This window comes from Terrapene carolina, unplaced genomic scaffold, assembly GCF_002925995.2.
Source record: "Terrapene carolina triunguis isolate 2854851 unplaced genomic scaffold, T_m_triunguis-2.0 Scaffold96, whole genome shotgun sequence".
Taxonomy (NCBI): Eukaryota; Metazoa; Chordata; order Testudines; family Emydidae; genus Terrapene; species Terrapene triunguis.
The window spans coordinates 41,160,047-41,181,859 of NW_020664447.1; the positions used below are offsets into that span (position 1 = coordinate 41,160,047).

A 21,813-nucleotide genomic window follows, 5' to 3' on the forward strand; every position below is an offset into this window, starting at 1 on the left:
AACGGTTCTGAGAGCCTTCCCCCTGTGTTCACCATCCTGGAAACAAACAAGTAGACCCAGTTAGCACTAATCAAATACAATATACCAATATACTCCTTCCTTTACTTGAAGGAACTGGGTCACTACAGAAACATTTTGTATAGTATATTTACACACATAAAACTACATTAAAAGGACATGAAGGTTGCAAAGTCAAGCACCTCAAGTTAGGAAATGTCAGAATTAATGTTGCGTGGGAAACTAATTTGCTCCTCTTTTGCACATGTACAGCTGTTAATTACATGATCACACACTATTTTTTTCCACAGGACCCAAAGCCTCATGCAATGCACAGGATGGACTGTACTCCTGGGATGAATAAGGGTTATGCAGTGAAGGAGACAGTTGTCTGTAAGACCCTGGCCTCAGTTTCTTGCAGAAGTTGAAATATGTGTAGTGAATGACGCAGGAAATTGCAGGAAGAAAAAGAATGGTCTCTTGATAAAGATAGTTGAAAGCTACTCTGGAGAGAAGGGGATTCTATGCCGGCCTCTACAAGAGAGTTCCTATGTAATTCTGGACAGGTAATTTGAATCAGACTTTTCAAGGATGGTCACTATGTTTCTCCTTTTCTAGGAGCTCAATACGAGTCCCTGTTCTGTCTGATTTGCAGAAGTGCTGAGCTGCAATTGAAGTCAATGGGAGAGGTACTTTGACTATATAAAGTGGTTTTAGTGCTAACTATTCTCAAATATCAGGCTCTAATCATCTCAAATTGACCATCCAAAATTAGTAGACACTTTAGATCTTACTCTCTGTGTGCCTCAGTTCTCCATCTGCAAAGTGGGGATAATACCATCCCTCATCTCACAAGAGTGTTCTGAAAATAAATTCATTGTTTGTGAAATCATATACTACTGTGATAAGCGCCACAGAAAAGCCAATGAGAAAATAAAAAATTTGGTCTTCAGAGCAGGGTTGGAAAAGTGTGCAGTCAATAAGGCATCGTTGTGTCAGAATTAATGATGACTCAAGATTGCGGAATAAGAATAGCGTGCAGTAAATAAAGCATGGATCCACATACTGACAATAAGGATAAAACAAAACATTGGGTATCTACTCATTAAGCGAGCAACATCTATCTTGTGCACTGAATGAGGTAGCATCCTATAAAAAAAATACTATTTGTTCATGTAACCAAAGATTGTACCATAATGCATATGCACAAGGGGGGCAAATTAAGATCACACAGGCAACCTTAAACCTGACATTTCCTAATCTCCGAGTGCTTGATCTTGCAACATTAATGTTCTTTTAACATAGGAAATTACACACAAAAAACTAAGATTTTAAAAAAAGCAAGGAACAGAAATATCGTTATGTAGAATCATACTGACTCCCACGCATGGATTAGCAGCCAGTTGGGAACATTTAGATTCACCACACAGACCTCTGCCACTAGTGGTGAACAGATAACAACAGTAGGTTAACATCCTTTGGGTAGAACAGCCACTAAAGGGGGATGAGACACACTTTGCCAGTGTGTTGCACAGATATTTGAAGATGATAGAGGAATGGTGAATGACAAGAATCTTGGGTTTCATTCCTAGGTTCTGAGGGAGAGTTTGGCCTAGTGGTGACAGATCCTTCTTCCCTGATCATCCACACTTGAGCCCTTCTTGCTCTGTCCTTTTGCTTCCCTCTCCTCAGCTCCTTGTCTGATCTCATTCTCCCCTCTTCACTAACTCCCAGCTCAATCTACTCCCTCTGCCCTGTTGGTTCAGATACTCCCCACTCTTCTTTTCAAGTCAAGATGAAAGCCTGAGTTCCAGCAAAAAGGATACTGAGAGAACGAAAGAGTCTACCTACTCTCACTTAGCGCCCGTTGCTACAGAAGTCCACAGCAGCCAGGAGTACACTTAGTGTAAACAGAATCTTCAGAGAACGTAACTGCCAAACTCTAGTATGTTGCTACTGTTAGGCAAACAGATTATTTTCCCCAAGAATTAGGCAAGCACAGACAATACTGAAAGGGGTTTATTTATGGTACCGGGAAGACTGACAAGCAGCTTTAAAAATATGGTGCCATAGTGGCCAGTTATATAAATTTTTTTATTAATTTATTTGTACATAGAGACCGACACTGTTACAAAAAAAAAGAGAACTTTTAACAAAGATAACAGTAGGAACAATACATACATATAGACCCATCCTGATTACATCAATTATTTGTGACTACTTTCAGGGCAAAGAGGTGGGGTGAGGGGTAGATGGGGTGGGCAGGGGTAGGGATGAGTGCTTACAGATATCCGGGGGCCTTGAGGGTGGTCAGCATTGTTCTTTCTTACCAATAAATTGAGCTAAGTTATCATGTATTGACAGAAACTATGTCCTTGCTTCTCAGCAGTTTCTGTCTTTTCTGCTGGCTAAATTTTAACTTTTTCCTGACACTATTAAGTATATGCAAACTGAGATTGGGGAGGGTTATAACTTTGCCAAATTTGGATATTTTTCCACCCGAAAACAGGAAAAGGTACATCCCTCCATAAAGGCAAGCCCATGGCCAAACCTCAAGTCTCTGCTCCAAAGCAGAGAGATGTGTGCTAGGTCTTCTCAACAAAAGATTTAAAAAAAAAAAAAAAAAAAAGCATGGGCAAAACCCCGACATTTTCCCCAATCTCATTCTTGGAAACGGCAGAACCATTTTCGCTGAAACCTTCCACAAAAATTCCGTCAAAGCAGGCAACCAGCATGGAAATTTTCAGCCAAAACTATTAAAGAGTGGTAAAGTTACAACCAACTAAAAACAGGGGTCTTATGGTGGCAAGTGTCAGGCAACCTCAACCATAAGGCAGTGCTATCAGTTCTGCCTATAATATTGTCACTGTAAGATTATGAAGTAGTTATGCAAATAATGAAAATAAGGAGCCCCATCCTGCTGTAATTACTCCGTTTTATATATATGCAAGAGACCCTATCTGCATATTCAAGGTCTTTCTACTCCCCCACTACGCAAATGTCATATCATTTTAAAAAAAGATTTTTTTTTTTTAATTGAAAATCCACAAGTGAGCTTGTCAAACTGTATGGTCAATTCTACCCTATCATCACTTTGTAGATACCAACGGAGTTTTTTAAACTTTATTAAGGAACAAAACCTGAACTTCATGTTGGTATGGTGTCATTCCTTTACTTTTAGTTCAAGCTCATCTGCTTTTCATATTCTGGAGAATATATTCGCAACTTTCATAGTCCACACTAAATATCAGGGTTTTTCACCCTTATATTAAATATGTAAGAAATGTAGTGTGGTAAAATACAATACTAACACAAAATTTATTCATTATGTACATGCATAGTCTGAAGGAACCAGAACAAGGGAGTGGAGTTGAGGTCACTAGCACTAGGTCACTTGGGGAAAGTGATGTCTCTGCCAGATACTTGCCCCAAATCCAAACATACTTTATATGAATTAGCTATTTAAGAGCAGTTTCTTTAACTGGTATAACACCGATAACTGTTGTTTATGATCTGATTTCAAGGGTGGCAAAGGTCAGAAAAGTGATTAAGTTATATCTTTCCATATAACAGATCAACTCCTGGTGTTTCTGCTAGTGGAACTTTATAATTCAGAGCAACTCAGCGTGTCCTGACTCTTCAACAAACCCTGCTCCAATGAATGCAGGGACGCAGTCTCCCTGCAAGAATAACCAGCAGCTGACCTCAATCCAGAGTAGGTGCATGAAATTGCATGAATTCCATTGTTTTTGAAGACTGATGAACTTGTACAAGGGGGAGCAAGATTTCCCCATCTGCAATATAATGAGAAATTTCTCATTAATTGGGATGGCGGTGCCTGTGTTTCCAAAAGGGATTAACGAACTACAAGAAAATAAGTTCCAATGAAACTAAGAGAGAAAACTAAATGTACTACTTCCAACATGTTATTCATATTTATCAGAAAATATTCAAAACTATTCTCAGCTTCTGATTTAGCAAGCAATCTCCCCCTTTCCACCCATACATATTTAGTTAATTATATACACAAGCTAAATTGCTGTACTACTGGACTATAATTTCCATTTCTCCTACACAATCTACTAAAATGAAAACAGGAGATTTCATGTATGGTGTATTTCCCAAACTGCAAGGTGCCCAGACTTTTCATGGATCACCAGCATGCCCATGCTGATCACGTGAAGAAGAGCTAGAAAAAAAGACAGTAAACCCCGAACTGTTCATATTCTCCTTTCATAAAAGAATTTTGTTGTATTTGTGTGTGTTAGCATGAAGTAGTAACAAAGTTACATTTAAGTTTGAGGATACATTTTCATCCTGGTATGTTTTCAGATACTTAAGTTTCAAGTTCTTGTGGTTTTATGTTGGGTTTTTGAAGGTACGTGGGGGTGAAGAATGGATAGTATAGGAGTTTTGCATGCATTAAAAAATTTCCAGATCCTTTCTGGGGCTTGAATAACACAAAACTAAATTGCTTTTCAAGTTCTGGGCAGTTGTGTTGTGAAAATTTGGCAATAAGATCTGTGAAGGCTGACCCCGTGAACACACAAAAAAGGATAGGGGCCATTGTAAACTGGGTTAAGATTCTTATATGGAAGATACTAGAGAAGTGCAAAGTCTTAAGGCCACATATTTGAAATTCACATGCCAAATAAATAATTTACTAATCTACAGACAACAGGTGCTAAGATCCAGAATTCCTTATATATGCACATTGTACACATGTTCAAACCATGCCACTGTTTTAGGACACTTCTCACATGCACATTCACAGGACACATTCGTAATAATACTGTGCATTTTATATGCATGTTCAATCACAAATCTCTCCCAGTGTCCACAAAAGCAAATGACAGTGGGAGACTGGCAACGAGCTGGACGTCACAGGCCCAGTAATGGCAGGAGCTGAGACTATTTATCTCCAACTGCCAATGAGAGCCAGGGAGATGAGCCCAATGACAGCAGGAGATGTGCGCAGAGCGCTGCTGTTGAAGTCAGCGGGAACACTTGTGGCTGGCTGCCGCACGGTGGCTGTATCGGGCGGCGCCGCGCTGCAGCCCGGCACACTCGGCAGCACCTCGCTCTGCGAGCCCCCGGCTGGCAGGACTGGCGCAGCAGGTGCCGGCCCCGCACGGAGTTCGGCGGGAGCAGGTGGCTTCTCGGTCGGGAGCCGGTTGAGCAGACGCTGCTTTCTGGGGCGGAGATTGGATGCCGGGAGGCCTCGGGGCGACGAGGCTGGGTTCCCCAGCGGGCGGGCGCTCATCGGCTTCTACCAAGAGTCGCCGCGGCCAGTGAAGGAGCAGCGGCCCTAGCCCGGTTTTTTTTTCGGGACGGGGAAGCCCCGTAAACTCCGCCTCACTCGAGCCCAGCGCACAAGCGGGGCCCGGCAGACACCCCGCGCCGACCCCTGCAGCCGCCGCCGATTGACCCCGTCATCAGCCGGGCCTGGAGGCCCTGCCCAAGGGGCGGGGGGAGGCTACAGAATGGGAGGCGCATCGCGCTGCGCTACAGCTCAGGCCGCAGCAGTGGGCCGAGCGGGCAGCTAGGGCCAGGCCCGCTGCTAGCGCGCAGGGCCTGGCCCGCCCCCAGTCACTCGAAGGCGCCTCCCGCCCGGGTCGCACCAAAGAGGATACGGTGCGAGGAGTCGCGGCACGTGCTGGCTACAGCACAGGGCCGGCGCTTCGCGCTGTCACTGGGGTCTCGGGGAGATGCCCGCGCACGGGCCCTGCAGCCTCGTGGCTGTGCCTGGTGTTAATTTTCGCAGCTGACGCGGCCAGCAGGCGGCGCATAAGAGGCATGCAGACCTGCGCGCGCCCCCCCCCAAGGCGGGGCCTGGCAGTCTCGGTCCTAGCCCCCCCCCCCCCCCCCGCCCCCCCCGTTACCGTGCGCCGGGGAGAGAGGCCCCCCCCTCCCTTCTCTTCACACGGACCGTGTGTCCACCAGCTGGGGGGAACGTGCGTGCGCACCCGCATGACGTCACGACGCTGCACTGCGCGCAGGCGCACTGGTGGCTCGCACTCCCCCTCCCTCCCGCCTGGCCGCCCATCCGTCACGTGCCAGGGTCGGGGTCTCCCCCGACATTGGGCCCGGGCCTACCCCGCCCACAGGCGAGGAAAGGGGAAGATTCTCGAAGAGAAGCCGCTACGCGGTCCCCGCACGCGCTGCGCCGTCCCCGGGGAGACGCTACCATCGAAGCCCCGGCCGGCTCCGGTCTCCACCGCAGCGGCACTGTCCGCCGCCCCTGCTGCTGGAGTCATCGCGCTCACTCGAGGCCTCGGAGCTCGCTGCTCGCCCCAGCAGAGCGGCCGCAGGTCGGCCCCCTCGACCCCTAGGCGCGCTCCGATAGCGAGGGGCCGCGCCCACGGGCTGCCTCTGCAAACGGGGCTCTGCTAGGTTTACACAAGCGCTGGCCCCTCCCCATACACAGGGTCTAAGCCTCCGGAGCAGTCAAACTCCGACTGTGTCCCTTGTAGAGCTCAGCCCGCTGGGCGCCCTACTCGTCTCCTGAGCATCTACTCCCACAGAACTACTGTGAAGTCAGGCAAACGTGCCACAGCCAACCATCAAGCACTGCAAGGTCTGCCCTTCCGTGTGTATTGAAACACTGCTCCTCTACAGGTCAATACAAATTTGTGTTAGGCTGTTTTGTACGGCCCTCCAACAACATATTTCTTCTAGGGATCACTTCTCTTACAAAGTATATTTAAAAAGGGGCGAGGAGCCAGCATAGCCCTGGCTGCATGTCCAAGAGCATTCTTTTCTAACAAAGATCCTGTAAAGCATGTTTTAAACTAAAAATCATTAGTGGTTAACTACTAATCTGATGGCAAATATTGCTTCTCACAAGGTCTTCTTTTGTATTTTATTTGTATTTGCAGGATGCACAATTGCACATTACACACTGTAGGCATTAAAATTCCAGTCACAATTCCTTATATTATGTATCTAAAAATTCTCCTAGGCCCCTCCAGGGTGGAGGTGCTTGGGCATCTAGAAGAAACCAATATCAAATTTTGTGATCAAGAACAAGCCAAGTACTTTTGAGTATAAACCCAACAAAGGAGAATTCTAATAGGTGAAAACCTGTTTAATGTCTGAACAAAATTCTTAGCATTAAAAGCCGGGGTTAATAAAATACACCTTGATATATTTTGCTTTGCAGGTTTGCAGATATAATTTGAACAGCCCTAAAAAAAAGGAGCGTCAACCTGGTCATTTAACCTTAAAAACGCTATGCTCAGAGCTTGGGAGAAACAGGGTTATTTATTATAGGGTGCCAAAAAAAAAAAAAAAAAAAGTCAAGGGAACCTAACTGATAGTTCAATGTCAAGCTACCAAAGCACCAGCAACCTAGAAATCTGAGTTGAATAAATAACTAATCATAACAAGTAATGTTATCAAAGCATCTATTTCAGTTTTGTTAGCATTATTTTCCTTCTGCCACTGAAATCCAATTTTCAATACTGAGAGTTAGCAGGCCTAATGTAACATTAGGGAAGGCCAGCCCTCCCATGACTGTTTCTAGGCAACAGAAGCTTATTCATATGCATTTGGGATAATCTCTCATAGTTTGGATTCCAAGAGCATCACAGAATAAAGAAACTGCATAAACCAATCCATTTTTTCAGGCACAACAGACACATATGCATCAGATTTAAAAACATGGATAGTCTATCATTCTCTCCAGAGCAGACAAAATATTTCTCTTTTGCTCTTTTAGATCAAAAAGCCAGGAACGGTAAAGTAAGACTTGAAAGTAAAATGCTAGGAGACAGCAGACTGAAGATTAAATCTATCACCACTGTACAAAAGAACTGTTTAGGTACCTAACATCACTGCAAAAGTCAATGTGAAATACTGGTTCTACTACTAAAACGGAGCCCCCTTGTTCTACAATACTAAATTACTAACATATCTTCACCAGAAAAATACGCTGGGTTTTTTTTGTCTGTTCTAGCATTACAAAAATCATGCAAATCACAAGGGGCTGCTGTTATTTATTTAGCATGGATCTGGTTCCACCGTCTTTGGAAAGGCTTCAAATAATATTCTTAGAAGTTACTAGAACTTCTTTGCACAGAAGACCATTTTCATCTAGTAAGCAGTGAAATGCATCAGTGGTTGTTTTCCAAATATCAAGTGGAAGTAGGACAGAAAACTGGAAATTCAAGCAAGTATTCCAGTAGCCTTAATGTATAAGACATTTATTTAAACCATATATAAGTTTAAAACCTATCACTGAGTTAAGAGTCCTGCATGCCTCCTCTTGATTTTGATTCTTCTGCATTCTTTTGTTTACTTGTTTTCCTCTTTGTTTTCTTCCTTGTGTTTATTCTCCCATTTTCTCTGAAGCTACATAATTGCTTAAATAAATGTATGCCGTTATAGTGTACCCTCCTAGATAGCAAAAAGATGTACCCAATCTAATATAAAGGTTCTATTTAGTTGTAAATCATTCATTTAAATCATGGATTTTGATCAACTTTTCTATTTGTTCTTCAGTTATCTGCTAAAGAAAGGTGTCTTCTCATTGGTTAATAGAACCATTTAAACATGTTGATTTACAACTAAATAGAGCCTTTACACTAGATTTGGTACATCTTTTTGCTACCTAGGAGGGTACGCTATAACTACATACATTTATTTAAACAATTATGTAGCTTTAATATTTCCTGATTCTTATTAATTGTGCATTGGTATATTAAAAATGGCAAATGATATATTGCTTATTTGCTAGATAATTAACTTTGTGCTCATAATTTGTGTCAAGCTGCATTAAGATGGTAATTGAAGTTTAACTAAAAACAAAACACTACATAAATTTTTATTAAACAAAACAAGCCCTTAATGTAGTACATGACCTATTGTGCCATACTTATAAAGCATGACCTCAAAAGTTAGAATTGGAGGAAAATCACGTTTCTTTATATAGAAAAGAAGCTTTTAATGCAAAAAGAAGAGCATGGACTGGAGTCTTAGTTGGCAATCCACACTGCAGTACTGGCTGATAATCAAATGAAGCACTCCTGTGTGAATTCAAAGTGGATTTGAGGTACATTACAGTATATTGATCTCTTTAATGCAGACAAGAACTAAGAGTGTTCCATCCTATATAAGCACTAAAAAAATTAACTAATGTAGCTATTTGGTCAGATAATCTGTTGCCACTTTGGAGAACCTGTAACAACAAACAATGTATTGCAAGTAAATTTGTCACCTTTGGAATCCAGATATATTAACAACATATAAGAATGGCCATACTGGGTCAGACCAATGGTCCATCTAGAGCAGTATCCTGTCTTCCAACAGTGGCTAATGCAAGGTGTTTCAAAGGGAATGAATGGAACAGGCAATCATTGAGTGATCCATCTGGTCGTCCACTGAAACTTTTGGCAAACATAGGCTAGGGACACAGAGCATGGGGTTGCATCCCTGACCATCTTGGCTAATAGCCATTGATGGACCTATCCTCTATGAACTCATTTAGTTCTTTTTTGACTGTTATGGTTTTGGCCTTCACAACATCCCCTGACAATGAGTTCCACAGGTTGACTATGCGTTGTGTAAAGAAGTACTTATTTGTGTTTGTTTTAAATGTGCTGCCTATTAATTTCATTCGGTGACCCATGGTTCATGTGTTATGTGAAGGAGTAAATAACACATTCTATTCACTAATGTTTGGAGATATTATATTTGCAACATAAACTGATCTAAATTCATCCTTTGGTTATGTTCACGAAGCCACATCAACTTTGACATGGTTATAAAGGCGTAACTTAGCGCACATTTTGGCCTATCATCATTATCTGGTGAATCATATCAGAAACTGGCATAAGTAACTGATTATTGTATAGAAATTAGAGCAGGAAATCACCAGATTATAAACTCAGTCAAATTAATGTAACTGCAAAAGGTGTAATTTAAATCTAAATTAACTAGAAAGTCTTTTAGGCAAGCAAGAGGTTTCAGAAAATATTTTATATAGAAGTTATAGTTGTGTAATCAACTGTACAGAAAAGCAATTTAGAGGGAAGGGTCAGTGGGTTTGGCAGGAGAAAACCCAAGTCCTTCACTCTTGCTGTGTACTAACAGGGATTTTTCAGGGGAAGAAAAAAGAAAAGGGTAATTTTTCACCAGTCCTAAATTAACTTAAAAGTATGAGATTAATTGCCTTGAAGTGAAAAATCATCTTTGTAGCCTCAGACCAACTACAATATGGCAGTGGCAATTTAAACTTTCTCATGCTGCCCTGTTATTTAACCTCAACCCTATAATGGAAGGACCAACTCTCTAAGAAAGTAGTGTAGTCTCCATGCTCGTTAAATATTTCCCCGCTACTTACAGATCAGTAGTAGTGCTTACTGTTGTGATGGATTTGTGGACACCTGTCTAATGGAGACTAAAATGAACTCACCAACTTATTTCACACTCACTTCCATTTAGTGGTCTGATAAGTAATATCTTTCAGTCTCTACCAATTCAAGCATTATCTGTATACTGACCTACATGTGACAAGGCTTTGTACTCTGAGCCATGCAGTCCTCTCTTTAAAAATAAGAAACCACTCTATAGCCCCGATCCTTCAATTTACAATGTGCAGGCATACCTGCACAAAGCCCCACAGCAGTTCAGGTATCTACCTGGGCATTGCAGGATTAGGGCTTATAACAAACCAGTGTGCACAAACAAGTGGAAAAAATTGTAAGAAGTTAGTTTTCACTCAAAACAGTGGTGATTATTTTTAAGTATATAGATAAATAGAATGCTCTTTTAATTGTATTTTTTAAAAGATATATCATTGTATTATTTTCAGCAAATGTTATCATAAAGTCATTCGTACACTCTCTATTCAGGGGGTCACCATAAGCCTGCTATATTTTTAACCACTCCTTACCCTCTCCATTCTGAAAGTTATAGAACAGGGGAATAAAGCAGGGAAAAGTCATGTTGTGCTTCCTGTCATAGCAACTGTGGCAGAAGGAAAATGAAACAGACAAGAATCATGCAGTTCTCATCAGTTTCACTCTCTTATTACAAGCATCACCAAAAATGTACTATGTGCAGGAGTTCTCTGCAGGGGGCACTCACCCAGAGGCGTAAATAAAACTGAGAGAACAAGCCAGGAGTGAAAGAGAGACAACAAAAACAAGTGAGGAAATAAGACACAGACAAGGGAGGAGGCTCATTTGAATTCAGAACCAAGTATTCTCTCTCCAGGTTGTTAATGTCTAGCAACCACCTTGAGCCAACTAAATAAACAGTATAGACAGGCCCTATGGCCACCGCTTTTTAGCTGGAGGGAGAGTTGCCCTGACTTTTTAAGGGGTGAGAAAAATGGGAAGGATGGTCTTTTGACTAGTGCACCAAGTCAGGAGATCTGGATTCTATTTCCATCTCTGTCACAGACTTATTATGCATAACCTTAGGCAAATAACTTTATTTCCATGCCTGTTTTCTCATCTTAAACTTGAGATAATGAGGTGTAATGTTTGCAAAGCATTTTGAGATCATTGGATGGAAAGTGTTACAGAAAGAAAAAGGTATTAATACTATAAAAGCGTGTCAAAGTGGGACAGTATTCCACCGCCTTAAAAAAAAAAAAGGTAACATTTTATAAGGGACATGCTCTCCTACCTTCTGTCGTATTCTTAACTCAAATTAAGTTAGTAATCCTTTCCCTACTTCTCTAGCCCTCCCATTTCCAAAATGGGCTTTTCTAGAAGTAGTGGTTCTTGTGATGAACAAATGATACTTTTCTAGTGGACACAATTTTATTTAGGTCACTTTCATGTATCTACCCCTGGTTTTCTACACCCTCTTTTTCGTCTCTGTTCCTTTTCAGCTTATTCCCTCCTTTATCCCTCTTGCTACTTTCTTCTTATCCCAAACCTCCATCATCCTTCTTATACCCATCAGATTGCTACCCCTTCCTCAACTCACAGAAATAAAGAAAATGGAAAGGACTGCAATTTTTAAAAAAATCCACATGAATATAATTGTTTGGGATACATCATCTGACTGTAGCAGATTGTCCCACCCTAATTTTCCAATTTATTGGAAAATGGAAGAGCACCCCCATCATCATGGCCAGATTCTTTCTAACAGTCACATAGCAAAAATAAATAAATTAAAAAAAAAAAACAACACCCACCCTTCAACCCCAAATCTGACTACCAATTTAACCCAGAACATGTCTTAAAAAAAAGTCACAGTGGTTTAATATCTAGTCCCATCCACCTTCTCTAGGAACCCTAATAAGGAAGTATGTGCCAATACCTCTGAGACTGAGAATTCCAATCACTGATCACGTTCTGAAAGAAAAATCCCCTTTGTTGGATTTTATCCCACAGCATAGGTCCAATACTGCTCTACCAACTTTGGATCCGCACTGTCAACTACAGAACCTAGATCGCCTTGACATTCTCCCTCCCCACCCCAAGCATCGTAGGGCTCACATGAACAGTGGAATCTGATACATTGAATACTGGTAACACTGCTAGTAAGTATTGCTTCAAATAATTCCCAATAGGAAAGTATATCATAATGCCCAAGGGAGACAAAATTCATGAAATATCTCTGATCAGGACTGCATCCAAGGGTGCACTCTCACAATCTGAAATTAGATTTTTGAAATATATCAACATATTCTGCACTTTATGCTGCCATAACCTAACCTATGAAAATAAAGGAGCAAAGAATATACTAGAATGTGTGGCACACAGAGCTGCAAAGTACTAAATAGAATATGCAAGGTAAAAAAAAAATCCATGTAACGAAAGGATGGAAAGAGTGGCTATAGCTCAACAATAAATGTCAGAAGAAAAGTGTTTCAGCAACACAGATGAAAAGAGCAAGAATCACCATCTTAATGGAGAGTCCAGTTACATACAGGATGCCACATACACATACAACCTACAAGAGGAGAGGTGGCCCTGTTATGCCTGAGACTAGAGATGTTCTTGCTTCCTGACACGTGTGTGTGTGGTTTCAGTTTGCGGTAGGGGCATAGCAGCACTGTGATCTTCAGGACAGATTTCTGAGGAGGGCGTACACTGTTGACAGTGGAGGCTTTGCACATTGACACACTGCTGTGGCTTCACCTGTTAGGGTTCCAGCAGCACCGGAGGCCCAGGGAGATCTGTATAGCTCAGATTGTGACCGAGATAAGCCAAAGGGACTGATCTGAAGCCCGAAGCTCCCTAGCTCCTCGACTCGCCCCTCTCATCCACAGCCCCGAACCCCGTGGAGGCGGAGCCTCAGTGCTTCGCGCTCCCTCAGCCACCCAGCCCGTGCGGACCAGGACGTCCTGCGCTTCTCGGGAAGGTTGTAAACTCGGGGTCCCATCGGTTCGACGGGGACATCGACAGCAGCAGGGCGGCTCCTGGCGAGGGGCCAGCCTCGCCGCAGCAAAGCCCCTTCGGACTCCTCCGCGCGCTTAGGATCACTGAAGGGGCGATAGCTCCTCGCGCAGCCAGCGGAGACTTGCAACCGCCTCCCGGAGCGGGGCTAGGTCAGGCCGCGCTCCCCGCGTCGGTGCCCGGATGCAGCCGGCGGCAGTGTGGCTATGGTGTCTCGACTCTGTCCCTATCTCCCTTCCGCCCCCGCAGCGGGGCTCGGTCACGTGATCGCTCTCACGCCCCGCCCTGCGCCTGCTGTTCGCGTGCTCGCGGTAGCCGTTTCCCGGGGGCTGAGGAGGGGCCCGAGGAGGGGCCCAGCCTGCGCGGGAACCGCAACTCCCTCACCGCGCCCCCTACCACCGCCCGGGGAGTAACCCACCTCGCTCTCGCCTCAAAGGCGCCCCTGAGAATGGGAGGCCGAGCCGCCGCTGGCAGGCGCAGGGGAGAGCGATCCCGTGTGATTGGGCCGCTCAGCTCACGTGACATCCCTACCTCACGCCACCTCCTCGAATAAAACTTCAAAATGGGGGCGAAAATGCCGGGCGGATCCCATCGCGCGCTCCGAGTTCCTACCTGCTTCCCGCCGCCAGCTCCACGCGGCTCAGGGTCACACCGCAACCCACGAACCCGGCTCGCAGCTCCTGAGGCCTTCGCGTGCCACGCGCAGCCTCTTCTCTCATTGGCTGTTGGCCTTGTCACGTGCTCTCACCCCCCCTCGCCTGGTGGGCCCGCCCCCACACCATGGGAGCTGAGCTTTCCGGCGCGAGGCAGCAGCCTGGAACAGGCGATGTTTGGCGCGCGCGCTGAGGCGATAGAGGCCCCAGCGGACAGGCAAAGCAAGCGGGCCTCGCGACGGTCGCACAAGCGTCCTCCTGATTGGCTGTGTGACCAGTTCACGTAGTTTCCGTTCCTTCTCTTGACCACGCCCTTCCTGCCCCTCCCCTGCGCGAGGGAAACACGCTGTTCTCGCGTGGGCCAAACAGAACTCGTTCCTCATTGGTTGCCTGTAGGGCTCACGTGATTCTCTCCTTCCCCGGCATGCCCTGCCCCAAATAACGGCCTAGCCCCGTCACGCGGTCGCCCGCCGGGTGAGGAGGGGGAGGCGAGACTAGGCTCGGTGTGAGACGAGCTGGCAGGGAGCTGCCGAAGCCGTGGGCCGAGCCGATGGGCCGGGCGTGCTGAGCAGGTGTCTTCATGTGCCAGGTACCTGAATGCCTCAAGTCCTTCCCCTCTCAGTCTCTTGCCGCGCCTGAATCCTTCCTGGCATAGTAACTCCCCACTCTGCCCTTCTCTGGAGCGCCGCTGCCCCCTGAAAGCCCAGCCTCTGTACCCCAGGAACGGCCATGACACCCCTGCTAAAGCCGGAGATGACAGAGGACCCTCCTGGTGTGTCAGACACATCCCCCTGGCTGGCACTTCCGGGTAGATTTGTGGCGCCTGAATTCGAGGTGCTGCGTTACAAAACATAGGGATGAACATTCCAGAAGACCCGCAGCCTGATCCGAGACTCCACTATCAATTACAGAAACCAGGTTAAGGGAGTAAGGAATCAGGCTGCTGCTGCTGAGCAGTGGATAGACTGCCACAAAGCAGACTAGCTGGGGCTTTGCAAGAGAAGGACAGTTTTATGTTATAGCTCACGTACATTTATCAGATATATAATATTAATGAGGAATCTCTTAACTTTTTAAAACACTTTATATATTGCATATGACTGTGTCATTTACACCAATAGTTACATATCCACTAAGAAACAGAATGATCACAAGTTGGGGGGATTGTTTGTTTGTAAAATACCTCAGTTCTTTGGCTATAAAAATAGTTTGGTTGTCGAGGATATAGGACACAAAGGATGAGGTGAAGAAAAAATACTATCAGACAGCCAGTAAATTAAAGACTTTTTAGTACAAAGAAACACTAAGAAATGTCAGGCTTTAATTGAAGGTTGCACCAAATTTGTTCTCATACAAGCAAGAGAAAACTCAGTATAAGACTACTTGGTGAATGCATAAACATGTTAATAGCTACGTATAAGTGAATTTTCACATGATTTTGCGCACTTAACTTTCATTGGATTATGCACTTGACTTTCAATGGGAGTAAGGCTATTTGAAAATGGGACATAGCCTGGTCTACACTACACAGGTTGACATATGTTGGCTTACGTCGAACTCTGCATGCATGTATCTACACTAAAATTTGTCTCCAGCCAGCAACCCCATCACAAGACACAGTAAAAACACCTCCTGAACAGCACAGAGCCATGGTCAGCCTACTGAGGTCGATGCAGTGTGAGTGTAGACACTGCATGACCTGTGTCAACCCTAACAGTCCTCCAGCTGCTGTCCCACAATGGCCCATTCTCTGTGACATTTATCAATCTGGAAACAATTTTAAACTCCACTGCCAGGGGTCAGGGAGACCAGAAGCCAAACAGCACGTTAAAAATCCCTATGTGGTTTTGAAATGTGTTTTCCCGATTGACCACCTTAGGGTACATCTAGCAGTTCTCCCTTTTTGCGTGCAACTGCCCAACCGTCCATGCAGATCATAGAATCATAGAATATCAGGGTTGGAAGGGACCTCAGGAGGTCATCTAGTCCAACCCCCTGCTCAAAGCAGGACCAATTCCCAACTAAATCATCCCAGCCAGGGCTTTGTCAAGCCAGGCCTTAAAAACCTCCAAGGAAGGAGACTCCACCACCTCCCTAGATAACGCATTCCAGTGCTTCACCACCCTCCTAGTGAAATAGTGTTTCCTAATATCCAACCTAGACCTCCCCCACTGCAACTTGAGATCATTGCTCCTTGTTCTGTCATCTGCCACCATTGAGAACAGCCGAGTTCCATCCTCTTTGGAACCCCCCTTCAGGTAGTTGAACGCAGCTATCAAATCCCCCCTCATTCTTCTCTTCTGGAGACTAAACAATCCCAGTTCCCTCAGCCTCTCCTCATAAGTCATGCGCTCCAGACCCCTAATCATTTTTGTTGCCCTCCACTGGACTCTTTCCAATTTTTCCACATCCTTCTTGTAGTGTGGGGCCCAAAACTGGACACAGTACTCCAGATGAGGCCTCACCAATGTCGAATAAAGGGGAACGATCACGTCCCTCGATCTGCTGGCAATGCCCCTACTTATACAGCCCAAAATGCCATTAGCCTTCTTGGCAACAAGAGCACACTGTTGACTCATATCCAGCTTCTCGTCCACTGTGACCCCTAGGTCCTTTTCTGCAGAACTGCTACCTAGCCATTCGGTCCCTAGTCTGTAGCTGTGCTGTCACTATCCAGCGTAGAGGTGCACCTATATCTGCAAGTGCATCTTGTTCATCATGTCAACTTTTTTTATAGGGAATACATACATATGCTAAAATCTTTGATCTAATGGTAGGAAATGTGGACTACTGCCAGCAATGAAGGCTAAGGACATGTAAAGAAAGATGAGGCATAGATTTGTGTACTGTCTCTTTAAAGCAAGATTCTGCCACAAACCAGCTGGAAACAAAAGGGGAAATTGCTTATCTGTAATTCCACTTCTCTGAAGAGTTTTTTGTTGTTTTTTTTTTTAAACTCAGTTCCCGCTCTTGGTCTTCTGCTTAAAAGCCCCAAGAGCAGGCATCCAGTCAACATGATATCTTTAGAGAAGTACTATTAATGCAGTTTCTAACTGGAGACTTTTTGGATATTGGTTACTCTACGGGCCAGAGGGCTAAGCCACAAACTCATCCAGTTGTAATGAGTAATGGCTCTTTTCCCACACAGTTTTCTTTGGGAATGTTCCTTTTTTGTACACATCATGGTTCAGTTTCTACCTCACCCCGCAAAGCTCATCAGAATTTTGTTTACTAAGCAAAGGAAGAACTTACCTACAATGCTGTCAATCTGCAAGTTGTTTGTGCTAGCTACATCTCCTCTGTTGTCTAAATGAGATTCTGCTCTGTCCATTGCTGGTGCATGGGGCTGTCAGGGAAACTACCAGTTATTACCATAACCAAGACAAAACAGCTCGCTATTCCAGTTCAAACATTCAGGAAGCCAACAGTTCAGAGAGTCAGGCATTTATGAAAGTCTAACGAGTGCTTAGAAGCATTTTTGATCTTCTTAATCGTATTTTTTTTTAAAAACAATATCTCAGTTGAGTGAAAGGCTTAAAGCTACAGATCAAATGTAGCTGCGGTGTAGCAACACCAAGAATTCAGTTGCTTTGTGTTTTCCCTTGAAAGCTTAGCCTCTTCAAGGGATTGTTTTATATGCATCTTAAAATGCAAATTCTTCAGGACAGAGCACCTATCTTGTGTATCTTCACTCATCCAAAGTGCTGGATAGAACTGTGCATGTACATATTGCTACCATCATACACATTTTCCTGAGCTATGATATTCCTGCAGACAACTTAGGGCTTTTGAAAAATAACCTCTCAAACTGTAGCTCTAATCTGGCACAAACACTACTTCCAGACATAAATGAAAAAACCCAGCTTCTTGACTCGAGTTTTGTATAACTTTTCCTTGGCTCCAGCCTGCTGTCTGAGGGAAAGCATTTACACAAATGTCAGAGAGCTTATGACCAACACCCACATTGAAAATTCAACCAAGTTTCACCAGGGAAAGTTACAGAGCTCCAAGAAACTGTGCTGTGCAACAGTTCGCAGCCATGAGCTGACAGCTATGCAGTTACTAAGGGCATTCATCTTACAGGTAATCTTGAGAAAAATGCAGGCTGCAAGTCTTCCGGCCTCAGATAACATTTATGCAGGGTATTTCCTTTAACATTGCATTTAGAAAGGACTTGAAGTGGCCCCTGAGGGAGAAGAAAATGAAGGTGGAAGACAAAGGGTGTAACTGCACTGTGTGACAGGGAGGAAACACACTGATAAAGTGAGAAATAAGAATTACTGTTTACTTTTGTATCTTGGTTCTCTTCTGACCCAATGCTGCAGTTTGCACCTGCTAGTGTACTGAGAAGGCCAAAGCCCTGATTCCTGTCTGAAGAAAAATAGCTGTTAATGCACTCCTGCCTGGAGGAAACAGGCAGTATTGGATCTCCTGGGCCTGTGGGAAGAAGTGGCTGTGCAAGCACAGCTAGAGATCAATCATAGAAACAGGGATCTCTATGAGCAGATTGCACAGGGAATGCAGGAAAAGGGGTACAACAAGGATCAGCAGCAGTGTTGCATGAAAGCGAAATAACTTTACCAGGGATACCACAAGCAGGGCCGGCTCCAGCATTTCTGCCGCCCCAAGCAAAAAAAAAAAAAAAGCCGTGATTGGCGGCGGCAGTTCAGTGGCAGGTCCTTAGCTCCTAGAAGGAGTGAGGGACCTGCTGCCCCCGAATTGCCACAGGTGCCGCCCCTCTCCCTTGGCCGCCCCAAGCACCTGCTTGTTAAGCTGGTGCTTGGAGCCGGCCCTGACCACAAGGCCAGGGAGGCCAACAATAGATCTGGTGCTGCCCTGTAGATCTGCTGCTTTTACAGCAAACTGCATGTCACGCTTGGCAGAGACCCCACCAGCACCCCATGAACACCTCTGGATACCTTGGAGGAGCCTGAGACAGAGATCCCTGCCAAGAACTGTGAGGAGAAGGAGGGAGGGAGAAGACATGAGCAGGGACTCCAGCCATGCCATGAGCTAGGGTCTATTTGCAACTCCACCACAGTCTAGCCTGTCCCGAGCATGGATGAGCCTGATGAAGGAGAATTGAACTCTGGTAAGTGTGTGCACGCATTTTGACTTACAATGATTAAATTTAAAGATGGCCCCCAGCCCACCCCCAAGTTAACAAGACAGAGGTATCAACTTTTCAGTGTTTTATTTGTATGAGAAGAGATAGAGATGCAACAAACAGAGGTAGAGTTGGCATCTGTTTTTCATTCCCCTGTTGGATTAGGTGGGGAAGGGAGGCATGCGAAGCACTTTGTTTATGTACATGGGGATGTCCCTTTTATATTCCAGAGAGATATCGATGAAACTATCATGTAGGATCTCCGTAGTCCTCTCCTGTAGGTTTCTAGAGATGGCTGCCTTATTTCTTCCTCTGCAGTAGGACACTTTCCCATGCCACTCTGCATTGAGTTCGGTTGACACCATTGCAGTAAACAGGCTAGCGGCATATGGGCCTGGGCGGCTTTGGGATGCCAGTAGCAGCTGTGTTCTCTGTAGTTTTGTGACCCACAGGAGAGAGAGAGCAGCTAAAATCACCACCGCCTGTGGACAATTGTGCCAATATTCAGTGCCATTGCCCTATACTCATACCCATGAAATAGGGACCAAAATTTTATAGCTTCATGCAACAGAAAATCCTTCTCCAACCTTGCCCCTGGTGGGCCATACTCGCCATGACGGGGGCTGGAGAGCAGTGCTGTGCAGAGGTGCTCCAAAGCTGAAGTGTTACTAACTGTGTCTCATTAAAAGTGTTTATGGGAATAAGGGAAGAGAGTTTTGAAACTTACCTTTCACTTGTAACTGTAATCCAATGGTACATCTGTCTGGTTTTATCAGCAGCTTCTGACACGGAGGGCTTGAGGGGTGCACCTGACCAAAATGAGGAGGAGTAAAAAGAGGACTGGGGAGCACATGTTCTGCAAAATCCTGCAAGCCAGTGCTGTATCGGACTGTGAACAAAGGGCTTGAAAGGCCAATGTGACTGACAGTATGGAGAAGGACAGAGAGGACAGGGAAAAGGCCAGGAGTCCCAGCTAGATAAGGAGAGGGAAATGGATCTTCTCAGGCAGCAAACCCTAATGTTACAGACCTTTGTTGACCTACAGGTCCAAAAATCCACAATTCTCTGGTCCATGGTCGCTACTCCCTAGACCTGTCAACATACCAGATGGCAACACAGTGCACATAAATAACCCTGCTACTCCATGTTTGGGGGACAGCAAGGAAAGCCACTGCTTCACATACACCAACTATGGTTCTCACAGATCAGTGTATGTGTAGCCACAACGGACTACATTTGTGCCCTCAGATATAAATGTTTCCTCCCTTTCTAGTTTAAATTTTTTAAAAATTTTCACCCAGTTAATTTATGTTTAAAAATTTGTATAACATTGCCTGTGGGGTTTTTTGCACATTGATTTTCTGCACTGTTTTCTCCCACTCAATAAAGATAATTTTATCTTCCAAAAACAGAACTTTATTAGTTCACAAAGAATTTTGCAGAATTCATAGCAGTACTCAAAGCACCACATAGTTCATAGTTTCAGAAAACTCCCAGTCATATTTATAAATGGACAGCAAACACAACAGTTCTGAGAAGCATCCAAAGCTACCGGCCCAGAGCGTACTCGAACACAGAACCCTACTGTGTCTTACTATTAAAGTGCTCTTTCAAAGCGTCCCTCAACTGCATAGCTCCATGTTAAGCTCTTGTAATGGCCCTTGTGTCTGGTTGTTTAAAGTCAGCAGAGAACTGCTCCACCTTTGTGGCAGCTTTTCCCACTATGCCTCACAGATATTATGCAGGACACAAAATGCAGCTATAACTAGGGCCCTACCAAATTCATGGTCCATTTTGGTCAATTTCATGGTCAAAGGATTTTAAAAATCATAAACTTCATGATTTCAGCTATTTAAATCTGAAATGTTAAGGTGTTGTAATTGTAGGGATCCTGACCCAAAAAGGAGTTGTGGGGGGGAGTTGCAAAGTTACTGTAGGGGGGTTGCTGTACTGCTACCCTTACTTCTGCACTGCTGCTGGCGGTGGCACTGCCTTCAGAGCTGGGCAGCTGGAGAGCAGTGGCTGCTGGCTGGGAGCCTAGCTCTGAAGGCAGAGCTGCTATCAGCAGCAGTGCAGAAGTAAGAATGGCATGATATGGTGTTGCCACCCTTACTTCTGTGCTGTTGCCTGCAGAACTGAGCCCTTAGTCAGCAGCCACCACTCTCTGGCCACCTAGCTCTGAAGGCAGCAGCACAGAAGTAAGGATGGCGTGGTATGGTATTGTCACGCTTCTGTGCTGCTGCTGGTGGGGCGCTGCCTTCACAGCTGAGCACCTGGCCAAAAGCCACCTCGCTCCAGCCGCCCAGCTCTGAAGGCAACACAGAAGTAAAGGGGGCAACACTGTGACCCCTCCTAAAATAACCTTGCGGCCCCCCTGCAACTCCTTCTTGGGTCAGGACCCTCATTTGAGAAATGTTGGTCTCCCCCATGAAATCTGTATAGTATAGGGTAAAAAACACACAAAAGACCAAATTTCCACAGTGGGAGACCGGATTTCATGGTCAGTGATGCGTTTTTCATGGCCGTGAATTTGGTAGGGCCTTAGCTATAACCATTGGGATATTTTTCTGACTGAGATCTAATCTTGTGAGTAAACACTGGCAGCATCCCTTCAGTCTACCAAAAGCACATTCAATTGTCATTCTGCACCAGCTGAGCCAGTAGTTGAATCTTTCCTTCGTGCTGTCAAGGTGGCCAT

The 21,813-nt window shown here is 44.8% G+C and overlaps 1 long non-coding RNA gene across 1 annotated transcript; it reads left to right on the forward strand.

Annotated features, from left to right (window-relative positions):
• The first annotated feature begins 14,523 nt into the window (after positions 1–14,523).
• LOC112104911 lies at positions 14,524–20,103 on the forward strand. Its single transcript, XR_002907953.2, has 3 exons — positions 14,524–14,597; positions 18,892–19,100; positions 19,892–20,103. It is a non-coding gene; the product is annotated as an uncharacterized LOC112104911 (long non-coding RNA).
• The last annotated feature ends 1,710 nt before the right edge of the window (positions 20,104–21,813 follow it).